General features: G+C 39.4%; 1 protein-coding gene across 2 annotated transcripts in view; it reads right to left on the bottom strand.

Moving 5' to 3' along the window:
* LRP1B (LDL receptor related protein 1B) overlaps positions 1-16,904 on the bottom strand; it is a 1,782,191-nt gene that overhangs the window by 866,926 nt on the left and 898,361 nt on the right. The window lies entirely within an intron of this gene.

The raw sequence follows: 16,904 nt of genomic DNA, 5'->3' as shown, positions 1-16,904 counted from the left end.
TACACTATACAACTGATTTCTTCCTTTAACTGCCAAAAAGTTAGGAAATTAACTTCCCCTTTTGCTTTTGAAATTTCACTGTGCCTATCATTTTAAGTCAGACATTAGACTTATATATAAAGTAGTGATGTCAATAATGCCCTTTAGCCTCTATTAGTTTATTCCAGAAAGTTTTTGTTATTAGAATTATAAACACTACACTTGAAAGTAATATAATGTTATATGTCAATAAAACTTCAATAAAAATAAACAAAATTATAAGCAATTAAAATATTTATTATAAATGAATACAATAAATAAACAAATTCTTTGAAAACAGATCCTTCTTTTATTTAGCATACCTCCAGTCTGAGTTCCACATATGCTGAGAAGTGAAACTGTACTGTGTATAAGGTACTTATCACCCACAAGTTTCTCTTCACAGAAATGGCACACCTATATTTCCCTCTGATATTTAGATTATAGTGTATATACTATTGTTGTAATAAACTATTTTTTATGCTTAAAGCTCTATGAATTATATATAACAGTGTTGGTTTGCTAATATACCTAGCATAAAATAATGTTTTTCTTTTTAAAATATTTTTTGTCTTTTATACTTTTTTTTTTCACTTTAGTATTGGCATTTGGATGCCATGATGCACAAAATATGTGCTCTATAAGGTTTTACTGCTATTTCACCTCACTAGTTTACTCTTACCACCTTCTACCCTTTCAGTTATTTTACACAAGGTAATAGGGGTGGGCAAAAGTAGGTTTAAGTTGTGAGTTTATTCTTGCATTCCTATTTATTAATTATTGTATTATTTACTTGTACTACAACTGTCAGCCTACGTTTGCCCATCCCTGTATTCCTTGACTGATTCATTCTCTGCCTCATAAGATTTTCCCTTCATAAGATTTTCTTTACATTCTCATTATTTCATATTTCTTTTTTGTATTTGTTATGCTGGGGGGAAATCTGTTTGTCTTAAATACAATGAAAGTGCATTAATTTGGAATAACTGAATAAACAAATTTTAGTGTAAACCAATGCTACAGGTTTTGATACTGTTGTAATTAGCTAGTTATTAATAATAGAAAAGGAGCAATGGGAAGGCCAGACATTATAGGCATGTTCCCTACAAAACACTGGGGGAGCCCTAGCCGGCTTGGCTCAGTGGATAGAGCGTTGGCCTGTGGACTGAAGGGTCGCTGGTTTTATCCCAGTCAAGGGCATATGCCTGGGTTTCGGGCTTGATCCCCAGTGGGGGGTGTGCAGGAGGCAGCTGGTCAATGATTCTCTCTCATCATTGATGTTTCTATCTCTTTCTCCCTCTCCCTTCCTCTCTGAAATCAATTAAAATTTTTTTTTATTAAATATATTTTATTGATTTTTTACAGAGAGAAAGGAAGAGAGAGTTAGAAACATTAATGAGAGAGAAACATCCATCAGCTGCCTCCTGCACACCCCCCACTGGGGATGTGCCCACAACCAAGGCACATGCCCCTGACCGGAATCGAACCTGGGACCCTTGAGTCTGCAGGCCAACGCTCTATCCACTGAGTCAGACCAGTAGGCTCAATGAAAATATATTAAAAAAAAACACACAAAAAAAACAACAAAACACTGGGGGAGGGATCCAACAACGGGAAGAAAGATGCATGCCCAGTAACATTGGGATGACATAGGAAAGATACTTGCTTGTCAGTCACACCTGAGGATAGAGATGGTTGGCTACAATTGTCATGGCCACTGCAAGCACATGAAAATTTGAGCTATACAACCCCCTAAGCAGAGCAGCTTGCTTTCTTATGCTCTTGGCTCTTCTTGGCTGCTTGACTCATGGCTCATGCTTAGCTTCCTGGCATTCTCCTGTGTGACCCACGGCCTTGCAGACCCCTACACATAACGGACTAATGGACTGCAGCCGGCCTGATGCTGCACTGGAACGGGAACTCTGGACACTGGCTCTGAGTTCAGCCTCCCGAAACCCCAGCTTCACTGCTTACATGGCTGGACTAAGGGAAACGGCACTTTGGAAACCCAGGGGTGTAATTCCATGAAAATAATGTTTTCTACTATGTGGCATCCTACCATGCAAGCCTCAGAAAACTCCTTTTCTCAGGCCACTGCAAGGACACCACCCCCAGCAGCAATCGGGGAGAGAAGACATAGTTTCCTCCGATAACAGTTTTATTATTTACAAAAGTCAAATGGCATTTTTCCATTTTCCTCACAAAAACTTTAAAATACAGCAATAAGTGAAATTAGTCAAAAATCTATTGCAGAGAATACTTCAGAGAGGCTATTTCTTACTTCACAAATGCATAGAGAAGGTGATTAAGTACATGGGAAAGAAATCTTGTCCTGAAGGATAAATGATAACTAGCCATAACAAAAGGATACAAACATACAGCCATATATGATTATGTACAGATATAACAGACGAGTGTGTATATTTGTGATGTATCTAGGTGGTCTTCCATTCTCTTGACAGTGATAGGATAGTAAGAGCAGAGAAGATACTTTACTCATAAACAGTGTTTTAGCTATACTTCTCCAATAGCCTGCCTGTTCTGTGTTTTAAAGGTTACTAGAATTACTGTCACTTACTTGAAGTATTGAAACCAACAACAGGAAAGGGAAAATAAGAGCTGTGCTAGTTTTCTCCATTTGCTGGCCTCAACTCCCACCGCCTGGTTCGCTCTGCTGTTTGCCTGAGGAGGCTGATCCCTGTGGACCGCAAACCGGAGCCCCCTCCTAACCAGCTTCTGATTGAATTCAGCCAGTGAGTCACTAGTGGGAGATCAGAGGCCAGAGGGGTTCTGCGCTTTATCTTCCTCACTCCTTTTCTGCTTGGCGGCACTTGCTGGTAGAGGCTGCCTTCCTGCAGGCTGTTGGTTCCTTCCAGGCAGCTCCTCCCCCATGGCTCCATGGCTCATCGGGCTCTCACAGACCAACTTCCTCTTCTTGCCAGTTAGGCTTAGGGGTGATAATGGCTTCCTGCTATTTCTCACATCTTAAGTGTCTTAGCATCCTTTATTTATTTATTTTTTTCACAGCTTTGAAAGCAGTTTCTTTATTAAATTCTGCAGGGGTCCTCAAACTACGGCCCGCGGGCCACATGCAGCCCGCCGAGGACATTTATCCAGCACGCTGGGTGCTGCTGCCTGTCCTGCTTAGCAGCTGACTCCTCCTGGACCCGCAGTGCTCATAGGAATTCGTTCACAGTTTTTTTTTCTTTAAACTATAGTCCGGCCCTCCAACGGTCTGAGGGACAGTGAACTGGCCCCCTGTTTAAAAAGTTTGAGGACCCCTGTTAGAGCCACCTGAGGTTTCCGACAGGACCCTGCCTGAGACGAGATGCCAATCCAGAAGGATAGAAATAGTCGCTTTCCTGACTTTCAGTTGGAGAGTGGAAGCAATAGGAACACTTGCTCTAAATATTTTGTTTACCTTCAATTCCATAGTTTTATTTACAAAGTTTCATTCAGAAGTAAACATGTATTAATGTTCAGACAATGTGTTTTGTTAGAAATAAAACATCCCAGGAACTTAATGTTAGGCACGCTTGCTAATTTCAGCGTGACTTCAGAGATTTCTACCTCAGTGGTTTCCATTTAATTTAAAAAATCAATTGCCATGTCTATCCATACTTGCAAATACATTTTACTGAGATTCTGACTTAAGGCACACTTTTTTAGCCTGCTTATCGAAGAAGCATTTGCCTTGCTATGCCAGATAATGTCAATGGTCCTATGGAGTTATTATTATGAAATAGTTGCTCTCTCAGTAGTATCTATTCATGCAGCATTCCAGGTCTACTAACAGTTATGGACTGGGCCTTGTGGCTTCACAGATATACTCAAGGTCAGTAATTGCCTTTGTACTAGGATTATAACCTAGTGCCCCAATGAAGTTTATCCAATTCAGATACATACTGATCTTTATGTCTGAAGTGCCTAAGCGTGACATTTTTTAGTAATCATAAATGATTTGAGAAAATCCAAAGTCTCCATGTGGGTAAATATGTAGGAATGTGACAATCAATTTATGCAGATATATCCCTGGAGTCCCAGGGAATGTATCTTTAGGAGTGAAGAACATCTAGTTGATATAAAGCAGTCCTGCCCTCAGGAGAAACCACTTACAGAGAAGCTATCCTATGTCCTCTATTGTGGTCTTCTGATATTAAATCGAAAGGCAGACAAAGGCAATCCTTTTCCTGTACTGGGAGAATGTATCATATTTAAAAAGTCTGGTCTGGCCCTGGCCGGTTTGACTCAGCCTCCAGACTGAAGAGTTGTGAGTTGGATTCTGGTCAAGGGTACATACTTGGTTGCAGGCTCGACCCCCAGATCCCCAGCCTCCAGTCAGTATGCAGAAGGGAGGCAACCAATCGATGTGACTCCTCATATTGATGCTTCTATCTCTCCGTCTCTCCCCCTCCCTTCCATACCCTCTTAAAAAAAAAAAATCAATGAAAAAATATCCTCTGGTGAGGATTAACCAAAAAAAAAAGTAAAGTCTGGTCTGGTCTGGTCTGGTATTTAGGACCCTGAAGGTGTAGTTATAATGCCAATAATGGGAAGGGTATCCCTATTAATGAAATACATTTATCTTAGGTTTCAGTAGTAGAAGTTCTCAGTGGAACAATTATAAATGACTAGGAATGACTATAAAAGGGTACTAAACAGAGAAGTAGAGTTTCTCTTATAGCAACAATTGTAAGAGATGGAGAGCAGGCAGAATATTTAATGTTTGAAGTAAACAGATCATGAGAGTTGGAACGAATTTTCAATAGAACCATAATTTTCTTGGCATTAGTAATTTTATAGTTAGGTGTCAGAATTACAAGTATTTTGTTATTAGTATTTATCTATGATTTTCATCCTACTAGTTTTCCTTCTCTTGACTCATATGGCTTGAGGAACCATGATTACCTATGAAATCTAAAATTACCTAGTCAAGTCAGCCAGTTAACACTAAGATTATATTAATAGTCATAATTAACATTTTTCTACCATGCTAGCCTTTGAGTCTGTCTACATAAAGCAGGATTTCAGTTCAATCAATAGCTTTTTAAAAATATATTTTTAATCATTTCAGAGAGAAAGGGTGAGGGAGAGAGAGATAAAAACATCTTACCTAATAATAGACAAACATGTAAACTGACCGTACCTCTGCTACACCACCAGCCAATCAGAAGTGATATGCAAATTAACCCAACAAAGTGGAGGTTAATTTGCATACACAGGTGCTGAGTGACCAGGGCGGGCAGGGCGTTTGCATCGTTGCCATGGCGACAACACAGGTGTTCTGCCCCACCCCCAGTCTCTCAGGGCCTTTGGGCAGCATGGGAAGGCAGGGCTGGAGCGGAAAGAGGTGGCTTCCAGAAAGGAAAGAGGTGGCTCAGGGGCCTGAGCGGAAAGGGGCTGGGCTGAAGTGGAAAGGCAGTGCCAACAGCCAGGGAAAGGAAAGCCCATTCTAGCATGAATCTTCATGCATAGCGCTTCTAGTCAATGATAAGAGAGAATCATTGATTGGCTGCCTCCTGCATGCCCCACACTGGGAACCGAGCCCGCAACCCAGGCATATGCCCTGACTGGGAATTGAACCATGACCTCTGAGCCATGACTGCTGGGTATAGCTTTTTAAAATTTCAGATGGAAGATGTTGATAAATTGCAAAATATATCTAATAGCAAGAGCAGCTTTCTCTTAGATTTCTATTCTACATCTCATAAGCACAGCCTTGAGCCACTTGAGGCTACATATGTCCTCCTTGAGAATGATAAATCCCTGCCCAAGGTACTGCTACTGATATTTCCCAAACTACAAATGAAATGGGAGATCAAAAGGTGCTATATTAGCTTCAGTCTTTACTACACCCAAAAAGTCAGAAATTATTACAGGAAAGATGAAAATGCTGTACTTTGGGAAAGAAATGGTTAGCAGCAGGTCTGCAACCCATTCTCTCTCTTTAGAGAAGGGTGTAGAAGAACCCCAATGAAAAAAGGAGGAACATGACTCTCCAATATGAAGGAGGAATTAAAAATCAGATAATCAAACAATCTGTGCTGTTCAGGTGCAATATTTCCCCAAACAGAATTCTTTGAATTCTTCCTGCAAATACTTTCCCAGAGACCAATTGAGGTAAATTGATGGACCAGTGCCTTTTAGGCATATATTTAGAGAGATTTATTGGAATAGTTGGAAAAAATGCTTGCAAAGAATAGCATAAGCCCTAGGAACTTAAAGTTAGAAGTGGTGATGGTGTGGGAGAGCTTGGTGTCATATTGTGCAGTTCCATTGATGAAGCATCAAGCAGAAGCTTAATAATCCACTGAACTGTTTTCCTAAGGGAATTCATAAAAAATGGGGCATGGGGAATTATATGAGTGAGATTAAAAAAAAAAAAAAAGACTGGGTTATCAAATCACACTCATAATTGTCAGAGCTCTTACCAGTGTCAAGATTTAGTAATTTCAAGGATACATGCAATTTTAAGGCATAGCTAAAGCTGAGAGAAGTCTGTCAAAGTCACTCCCCATTTCTTCTCATATTCTTTCTTATAACATTAGAACAGTGGCTGGCCCAGAATTACCATATGGGGTCTCTAAAAAAATGTATAGAGTCACTTCTTTTAGAAGAGATCTATTTTGTTCATGAAGGATCTCCATTTTTTTAATATATATTTTTATTGATTTCAGAGAGGAAGGAAGAAAGAGAGAGAGATAGAAATATCAATGATAAGAGAGAGTCATTGATTGGCTGCCTCCTGCACGACCCCCACTGGGGATCGAGCCCACAACCCAGGCATGTGCCCTAGACTGGAATCGAACCTGGGACCCTTCAGTCCGCAGGCCGATGCTCTATCCACTGAGCCAAACCGGGTAGGGCAGCATCTTCAGTTTATAATTTGGTAGTTATATGGCTTACAAAAATAATTTCTTGCCAGTGTGGTTCAATGGTTGAGCATTGACCTATGAACCAGAAGTCACGGTTCAATTCCTGGTCAGGGCACATGTTTGGCTTGCTAGCTCCACCCCCAGTAGGGGGGCATACAGGAGGCAGCCGATCAATGTTCCTCTCTCATCAATGTTTTTATCTCTCTGAACTCAATAAAAACATATTGAAAAATAATAATGATTTTCTTAAAGCCATGTCTCAAAAATTCATAAATTCTAGATGTTCACTTTAGGCAATCCTAGACAGACTAGGGATATCCTGCTAAAAACACTGCATAGTGAAAGAGAAGCCATTTGGCTAAGAAGTTGCAGAGCTCTAGAGCACCCAAGGTATCCTACAGCCTTCATGATTTCAAGGTGGAACACTTGTTGTCTTCTAGGGTGATCCTCCTTTGGTGCATAACTATATTACTCAACAGTCCATTTCTGAATTGAACAAATAATTCAATTATAAATTATTGAGTAATAATTCAATTCAGTGACATTAGGCTCATAGAGAACCACCATATTGCAGACATTATCTGACCTGCTCCCTTAGTTTTTGCTGAGGATTTAGATATATTTTAGCAGGAAGAAAAAAAAAATGAGCAGGTTTCAACTATGTCTTCCAAAAAAATGAAACACTTTTATTTATTATTTATATTTTGCTTTTTTGTTCATTTCTATTCCTACTATGCCAAATTGTTCCCTTCACTCTGTTTGGTCATTAATAAACTTTGTCCTTCTACATGTTAAAAAACTATCTGGATTGTTTTGTAATATAGTTTGAAATCAGGACATATGATACCTCCAGCTTTGTTCTTCTTTCTCAAGATTGGCTATTTGGGATCTTTGTTGTTACATATAAATTCTAAAAGTTTCCTGGTTTTATTTTGTTCTTGTGAAAAATACTATTGGAATTTTGATAAGGATTACACTGATTCTATACATTATTTTAGGTATGGGTGTTTTAATATTAATTCTTCCAGTCCTTGAGCATGGAAGATCTTCCTATTCAATTTCTTTCATCAATGCATTCTAGTTCTCAGTGCACAGATTTTTCTTCTTAGTTAAATTATTCCTAGGCATTATATTCTTTTTGATGCAACTACAAATGGGATTTTTGTTAGTTTGTTATTAGTATAAAGAAATGCAATAGATTTCTTGTATTTATTTTATAGCCTGAAACTTCAGTGAATTTGTTTCTTAGTTTTAACAGCTTTCTGTTGGTTTCTGGGGTTTCTATATATAACATCATGTCATCTGCAAATAGTGACAATTTTACCTCTTCTTTTCTGATTTAGATGACTTTTTTTTTTCTTAATTGCTGTAGTTAGGAGTTCCAATACTTAATTGAAGAAGAATGGTGAGAATCGGCATCATTGTTTTATACCTGACTTTAGAATAAAGGCTTTCAGCTTTTCCCTGTTGGGTATGATACTAGGTGTGGACTTATCCTTTATGACCTTTAATAAGTTGAGTTGTGGTCTTCTATATCTGCTTTCTTGAGAGTTATCATAAATGAAAGTCAAATCTTATCAATTTTTTAATGTATCAATTGAAATGATCATATGATTTTTCCCTTCATTTTGATAATGTAGTATATTACATTGACTGATTTATGGATGTTGAACCATCCTTGCATTCCTGGAATAAATCCCATTTGATCATAGAGCATAATCTTTTTAATGTATTGTTGAATTTGGTTTGCTAATATTTGTTGAGGATTTCTGCATCTTTGTCCATCGGGGATACTGACCTATGATATTCTCTTCTTGTGGCAGTCTTATCTGTTTCGGGTATTAGGGTAATGCTGGGTTGGTAAAATGTGTTTTTAAAAGTTTCTTCCTTCTATTTATTTATTTTTTTTGGAAGAGTTTAAGAAGGATTGGTATTTTTCTTTAATGTTTGGTAGAATTTACCAGTGAAGCTGACTAGCCCTGGACTTTTGTTTGTTGAGAGGTTTTTAATTACTGATTCACTCTCCCTGATAGTAATCATCTAGTCAAATTTTCTATTTTATCATGATTAAGTTTTAGTAAGTTGTATGTTTCTAGTAATTGTAACAGTATGATACTGACATAAAAACAGACACATAGATCAATGGAATAAAACAGAGTGCCCATAAATAAACCAAGGTATATTTGTTCAATTTATTTATAATAAAGGTGCCAAGAATAATCAATGGGGAAATGAAAGTCACTTCAATAATTGGTGTTGGGAAAATTGGGCAGCCACATGCAAAAAAATAAATAGATAAAACATTACCAATAACTTACACCATACATATAAATGAACTCAAAATGGATTTTATAAGTCTAATAAAGACTTAAACATAAGACCTGAAACCATAAAACTCCTAGAAAAAACATAGACAGCAGGTTCCTTGGCATAAGTCTTGGTGATAATTTTTTGAATTTGATTTCAAGAGAAAAATCCATAAAAGTAAAAATATCCAAGTAGGATTACATCAAAATTCTACACAGTAAATAAAACGATCAGCAAAATGAAAAGGCAGCCTGTTTGTTGTGGCTCAGTAGTTGAGCCTTGACCCTTGCACCAAAAGGTCTCAGGTTTAACTTTCTGTCAGGGCACATGCCCAGATTGTGGGCTTGATCCCCAGTAGGGGGTGTGGAGGAGGCAGCCAATCAATGTTTCTATTTCATTGATGTTTCTATCTCTCTCTCCCTCTCTAAAACTCAATAAAACATATCTAAAAACAAAATTAAAAGGCAACCTACTGAATGGGAAAAAATAATTGCAAATCATCTATCTGATAAGGGGCTAGTATCCAAACTTTATAAACAACTATTAAAACTCAATAGCAAAAATAAAAATCTGATTAAAAATGGGTAGAGAATCTGAATAAACATTTTTCCAAAGAAGACATATGGATGTCCAAGAGGTCCATGAAAAGATGCTCAACAATATTAATCATCAGGGAAATAAAAATAACACCTGTAATAATAGTTATTATTTTTTTAAAAAAAGACAAGAAATAACCAGTGTTGGTGATGATATTGAAAAAAGGAAACCCCTTGTGTACTGTTGGTAAGAATGAAAACTGGTACAGCCACTGTGGAAAACAGTAAAAAAACACACACCATTTCTTGGTATTATCCAAAGAAAATAAAAGCAGTAATTCAAAATGACATACACTCTGTGATCACTGCAGCATTGTTTACAGGAGCCAATATATGGAAATAACCTAAGTATCCATCAAAGATGAACAGATAAGAAGATGTGATATATATCTCCAATGGAATATCACTCAGTCATTAAGAAAAGAATAAACTATTGTCATTTGTGACAATATGGGTGGGCCTTGAGGTCATTAGGCTAAATAAGTTGGACAAAGAAAGAAAAATAAAGTATCATTGCTCTTATATGTGTAATCTAAAACAAAACTAAACAAAATAAGCTTGTTGATACAGAGAACAGGTTGGTGGTTGCAAGAGGTGGCAGGTAGGGAGAAATGGGTGAACTGATTTCTTTCTTTTTTGTTTTTAGTTTAAAAACAATGAATAAATATTGAAAAGAAATACACATTTGACATTTAAGCAACTGTATAAAGTACTGCAAAATAACAGATGTTGTATACCTTATGATTACTTCTGCTCATTTCCTGAATGGGGAAACTGAGACAGAGAGACTAACTGTCTTGAGGTTATACAGCTGGCATTTGATAGAGCCAGGATTTGAACCCATGCAGTCTGACTCTAGCACCTGTGTTCTTAACCAATAAGCTATGCTGTTCTATCCAATGTGGCAACCTTAGGATAGTCAGTTATTGTTTGGCAACTCAAGTATCCAGGAGTGAACAAGTGGACACGACCTGGATTTTTATAGTTTGGCCATAGAAGTCAGCTAGTGTAACTTCCTCTATAATCTCTTAGTTGAAGCAGTAATAAACCCACTCAAATCCAGGAATATGGGAGAAATGTCAGTGTCAAATAATTGTCAGGCATGCTTTGACACCATCACAGCGAGCAGTGTACCAATAGCAATAGTCAATAGCCATAATATGTGATACACAGAATGGTAGATTGGCTTTTATTTGCTGAAAGATCTCATGGTTTCCTATATTTGGTCCTCAATTATCTACAGTAGGAAATACAATATTTTCTTTTATCTTTATTGTTGAAAGTATTACCGATGTCCTCCTTTCTCCTCGACTGACTCCCCCCTTCCCAGTTCCTGAGGCAATTCTCTTTTCCAACTGGTATTCTTCTAATGCCTCACTTAGCTATGATAACCTTCTAAATGCTTTCAGACGAGACTTGGAACTGAGTCGTTTTATTGATGTAGTTGTACCCAAATAGCAAATATTCTGTTGCTTATATTCAAAACACAATGCTAGCCAATTTTCTTTAAATTCTCCTGAATTTCCTCCCCAGGGAGGATTATACAATGAACAAGTTTACATTTTAAACTTTCAGATACTTTAGAGCAATACTCAGTGGAGAAAAAATATATATATATTTTGGTAAGGTGATATTGGTGTGGGAGGGGTGTGTGTGTGGTGGGGAACCATATGTGTTCTCCTTGAGGTTTTTTATTTTAACAACTTAAAATTGCTAAACTAATTTAACTAAAATCCTTTGTATATGAATTCAATTTAAGTCAAAGTTATTGGGAAAAAACACCCAATTCTCTAGTATTATGTTTTTAATGAAAATTTAAGTTTGTGATCAATGTTGCTTTAAAAATATAACTTTGGGAACAATTTGATTGGTACGTGGAAATTTTTTTCAAAAAGAGAATATTTCTTTCTGTGCTACGGTCTAAGATGGAAATTCCACAGGCACTCAGGCAAATGAGGAGTGATCCGGCTGGATCATCTATCACACCTTCATTGTCGAGGTTAATTCTAATTAAGTGGCTGGCTGCCAAATTTGTCTTTTCTTTCACCAAGGCAAAATAAAAAACAAACAAAAAACCTGTCTTAATTGAAGAAACTATTCAGTAATTTATGTCAATTTCTATATAAAAGTTTCACAGCTAGAATCACACAGTACAACTAAATTCCTAATGCAGTAAAAGAAAAAAATAATCCTTTCACCTCACAAATCCCTGTTGTTAGTCCTGTGATTAGCAAGATCCTCAAGTTACTTCACTAATGGACATCCCAAGGTTCTTCTTCCTGCTCCTCAGATCAATTAGTGTTAACTTTTGCCTTCCACCAGTAAAATGCACTTACTTGTGGCCCATAATTTAAGTAAATAGCTCTTCCTCCTTTTCAGATGGCTTTTATATTGTTGTATTTGCTACATTATTTTAGCCTGTACACTCAGAAAGGGCACAGATATCTATCAAGTCATTCATTGATTCAATAAATTTTTATGCTGGATGCTATTTTTGGTAGTTGAGATATAGTGGTATATAAGGTATGATTCATACTATCAAAGAATGCACAATATGTATATCAGACAGTATAGGCAAAATTATGCTGCAGTAACAAACAAATCAATGCCTTAAAATAATGGTTTGTTTCCAGATGATGCCATATGAAGTCTTTCGAGGATCTGCTCATTATAGTCATTTAGAATCTTAACAACATGGAGCTCCCTTTCAATGCACGCTCCCATAATTGATATGACAGGAAAAGGGAATATAGTAAACCACATATTGGCTCTAAAATCCTCTGCCTCATTGGCCAAAGCGAAGTTATACATGCATATTTCACAGTCTAAGGAAGCAGAACTTCCTAATGATCACAGGAGTACAGGGTCATTTTCATGAATATTATACTATTTTCTCCTCCTATATCATGCCATGAATTTATCAGCTGGTATTATAGTTATAATATAGTATAGTATTCTATCTAATGACTTGCTTATAACCTGCCTACATGAATGTGTCTAAGACACAATTGTTTTCTTTCTTTACTTTTTAGAGTTATTATAGCACTTAGGTCATACTCAATTGCCTCTTTTTTCAGTCCTATGGCTCAATCACTCAAAAACAATACATGATACTGCTGTCATATATGTTAGTTCTTCTCTAGTCTTGGGGATTCATTCAATATTTTTACATCCCCTTCCTGGTTATATATTTATCACTGCTTTATGTCTAGATTCAGCACATTGTATACAACTAGGTTGTTCCCATTTCTAACTTCTGTCATCAGAAAGAATATCCATTTAGTGCCCTTGCTCAAACAAGCATTAAAGCAAACCAAACATGAAGAAAATTCTGTCTCGGACTAATCTTATTAAACCTTAGACCTATGGCAAGAAGTCATTTTAATGTTAGCACAAATATATAAGAAAAATACTAATTTAATGAACTGTTATTATCAGGCTATTTCAGCATATAATTCTGCTCTGAAAGATTAGAATGAATTTTGCTCTGTTCAAATATGTGACACAGCAAGATAGGATTTAATTGGGTCATAAGGTATCTGTTTTGCTAACATCTTTTTTTTTTTTTTTTTTTTTTGCTACATCTTAAAAATCATTTCTCCTTATTATTTTACTAGAGGCCCAGTGCATGAAATTTGTCCATGGTGGGGGGGAAGTCCCTCAGCCCAGCCTGTACCCTCTTGCAATCCGGGACCCCTCAGGGAACATCCCTCTCACACCAGGACCACTGGCTCCTAACTGCTCACCTGACTGCCTGCCTGATCACCTCTAACCACTCTGCCTGCCTGATTGCCCTCACCACTCTACATGCCTGCCTGATCACCTCTAACCACTTGCCTGCCTGCCTGATCACCCCTAACTGCTTGACTGCCTGCCTGCTTGCTCCTAACCGCCTCTGCCTAGGCCCCCATCACAGTGGTTTTATCTGGAAGGACATTCAGAATGATGTCTGAAAGGTTGTTTGGCTGTCCAGTCTAATTAGCATATTATGCTTTTATTATCATAGATTAAGCAATAATGAAGAAAAAAAAAACATGGGTTAGTTAATCAAATAGACATACCACTTATTAACTGTACAAACTCTTTGAGCATCAAGTTTCCTTACTTTTTTGTGGTTGTTTGTTTTTAATGTATTTTATTGATTTTTTTACAGAAAGGAAGGGAGAGGGATAGAAAGTTAGAAACACAGATGAGAGAGAAATATCAATCAGCTGTCTCCTGCACACCCCCTACTGGGGATGTGCCCGCAACCAAGGTATATACATGCCCTTGACCAGAATCGAACCTGGGACCCTTCAGTCTGCAGGCTGATGCTCTATCCACTGAGCAAAACTGGTTCGGGCTTCCTTATTTTTTATGGTACAAATAATAGCAGCTATATCACAGAATTGTACTGAGGATGTTTGTAAAATATCTAGCACAATGTTTAGCACACAGTGAGTGGGTTTTCAAAATTCTTGTTTTCTTATACTCCACACTGAAGTAACTGTGGAGTCCTGAAAATGGCTAATAATTAATGTTTTTGGAAAAAGAAAAAAAATCATTCAGGAATAAATCATTCTAAATAAACCACTCTACTTCCTTCCCCAACAAATGATGAATGTTCTGAGTGAGGAATATAAGCGTCACCAGTAAATAGAAAATTGGAACAGAGGGAAAGACAAATTACCACACTCACAATGACTGTCCATGCAGTATAAACAGCCTGGCTCACAGAGAGAGATAAACAGCAGGGACTTTGCAAATGAGCCAGGCTGAGGTTTTATGAGTTTCACCCCAGGGCAATGCTATAAGTTTCATTGTGCCAGTCAGATTTTGCCCTGAATCGAAACTACTCCAACAGTTTCACTCTCAAATCTCTTACGGTCACAATATCTTTAATGAATGAACAAGTGGAATTATTATGTACTAGAGGCCCGGTGCACAAAATTTGTGCACGGAAGGGGGGTGTCCCTCAGCCCAGCCTGCACCCTCTCCAATCTGGGACCCCTCGAGGGATGTCCGACTGCCCGTTTAGGCCTGATCCTACCTGGATCAGGCCTAAACGGGCAGTTGGACATCCCTCTCACAATCCAGGACTGTTGGCTCCCAACTGCTCGCCTGCCTGCCTTCCTGATTGCCCCTAACCACTTCTGCCTGCCAGCCTGATTGCCCCCTAACCACTCCCCTGTCAGTCTGATTGATGCCTAACTGCTCCCCTGCCAGCCTGTTTGTCCCTAACTGCCCTCCCCTGCTGACCTGGTCACCCCTAATGCCCTCCCCTGCAGGCTTGATCGCCCCCAACTGCCCTCCCTTGCAGGCCTGCCTCCCTCCCAACTGCCCTCCCCTGCTGGCCTGATCGCCCACAACTGCCCTCCCCTGCTAGCCATCTTGTGGCGACCATCTTGTGTCCACATGGGGTCAGTCATCTTTGACAACATGGGGGCAGCCATCTTGTGTGTTTCAGTGACAGTCAATTTGCATATTACTCTTTTATTAGATAGGAGGATTAGATAGGATAGAGGCCTGGTGCACGGGTGGGGGCCAGCTGGTTTGCCCTGAAGGGTGTCTCAGATCAGGGTGGGGGTTCCCTTGGGGCATGGGGTGGCCTGGGTGAGGGGCCTATGTTGGTTTGCAGGCCGGCCACACCCCCCGGCAACCCAAGCGGAAGCCCTGGAGTCTGGGATTTATTTAATTTATTTAATCTTCTATAATTGAAACTTTGTAGCCTTGAGTGGAGCCAAGCCTCCTGCTCGCTCCCTGGCTGCAGCCAGTTTTGTTGGGATTTATTTATCTTCTATAATTGAAACTTTGTAGCCTTAAGCGGAGGCCAAGACAGACCAGAGAAGGCGGAAAGCTTGGCTTCCTCCATTGCCAGGGAAACCCAAGCCTCCTGCTCTTTCCGTGGCCGCAGCCATCTTGGTTGGGTTAATTTGCATACTTGCTCCTGATTGGCTGGTGGGCATGGCTTGTGGGTGTGGTGGAGGTACGGTCAAATTGAATATTACTCTTTTATTAGATAGGATGAACAAAGTACATGTCTGTGTGCATACACATACAGACATGCACAGACACATACACAGTTTTCAAATGGTTATTAATAATAATTATTTTTGTGTTGTCCTTGTCATACTAGAATTTAATATTTTCTTTCTAGAACCTAAGCTTCTGGTAGATAGGTAAGGTTTGTCTAGGATCACAAAGGACTCTTCTAATTTTTACTCCAATAGCTAAAGGCTTCTGTTCCAAAATAGACAATGATGATATAGAATCCTCCCATTCTTCAAAGACTACCTTAAATATTATCACAAAACTATGATTTAAATGGTAGCAAAGGATATATAAAACCATCTTTAAATTTGTCCATTTTTTAATTTATTTTATACTAGTGGCCTGGTACACGAAATTCATGCACATTAAAAGAAGATTAATTAGAGGAAATATTTTAATATTGCTATTTGCCCTTTCTCTATAATAGAAGTGTGAGAGATGAAAGAAAATTAGTAAAATGTATATGAAAATCTTACTCCTGTCAGAGTCTGGGGCACGCCTCAGGACCCAGAGTCAAGTCCCTACCCACACATGGTGCCTCAAAACCGCATAAGACCTGGCCGGCCCTACCCCTGTCAAGCCCCGCCGGGCCAGGGGCACAGCCTCAGGTCCCCCTGCCCGGTGCTAGGCGAAGGATGCAACCTCAGGCCCCCCGTCAAGCCCCGCAGGGTCGGGGGCACAGCCCCAGGTCCCCCAGTGCACCCTCAGGCTGCCTAGCACTGGGGTGGGAGGTGCACCTTGAGGTCCCTCGTCAAGCCCCGCCGGGCAGGGGGCATGGCCTGAGGTCCCCTGGCCCGGTGCCAGGGTGGGGGGCACGGCCTGAGATCCCCTGTCAAGCCCCACCAGGCAGGGTCATGGCCTGAGGTCCCTGGCCTGGCGCTGGGGGTGGGAGGTGCAGCCTGAGGTCTCCTGTCAAGCCCCACCGGGTGGGGGGTGCAGGCTCAGGTCCCCAACCCCGGCCCAATGCCAGGCAGCCTCAGGTACCTGCTGATTGCTCCTTAAGGCTCATTATGGGAACTCGGCCTCTGCTGTGGGTGCAGACATCTTGTGTTATGGAAATCCTGCCTCTGCTGTGGGT

The sequence above is a fragment of the Plecotus auritus genome, assembly GCF_963455305.1.
Source record: "Plecotus auritus genome assembly, chromosome: 5".
Classification (NCBI taxonomy): Eukaryota; Metazoa; Chordata; class Mammalia; order Chiroptera; family Vespertilionidae; genus Plecotus; species Plecotus auritus.
The sequence above is the reverse complement of the archived record's forward strand: the minus strand, read 5'-3'. Positions and strand labels throughout refer to the sequence as shown.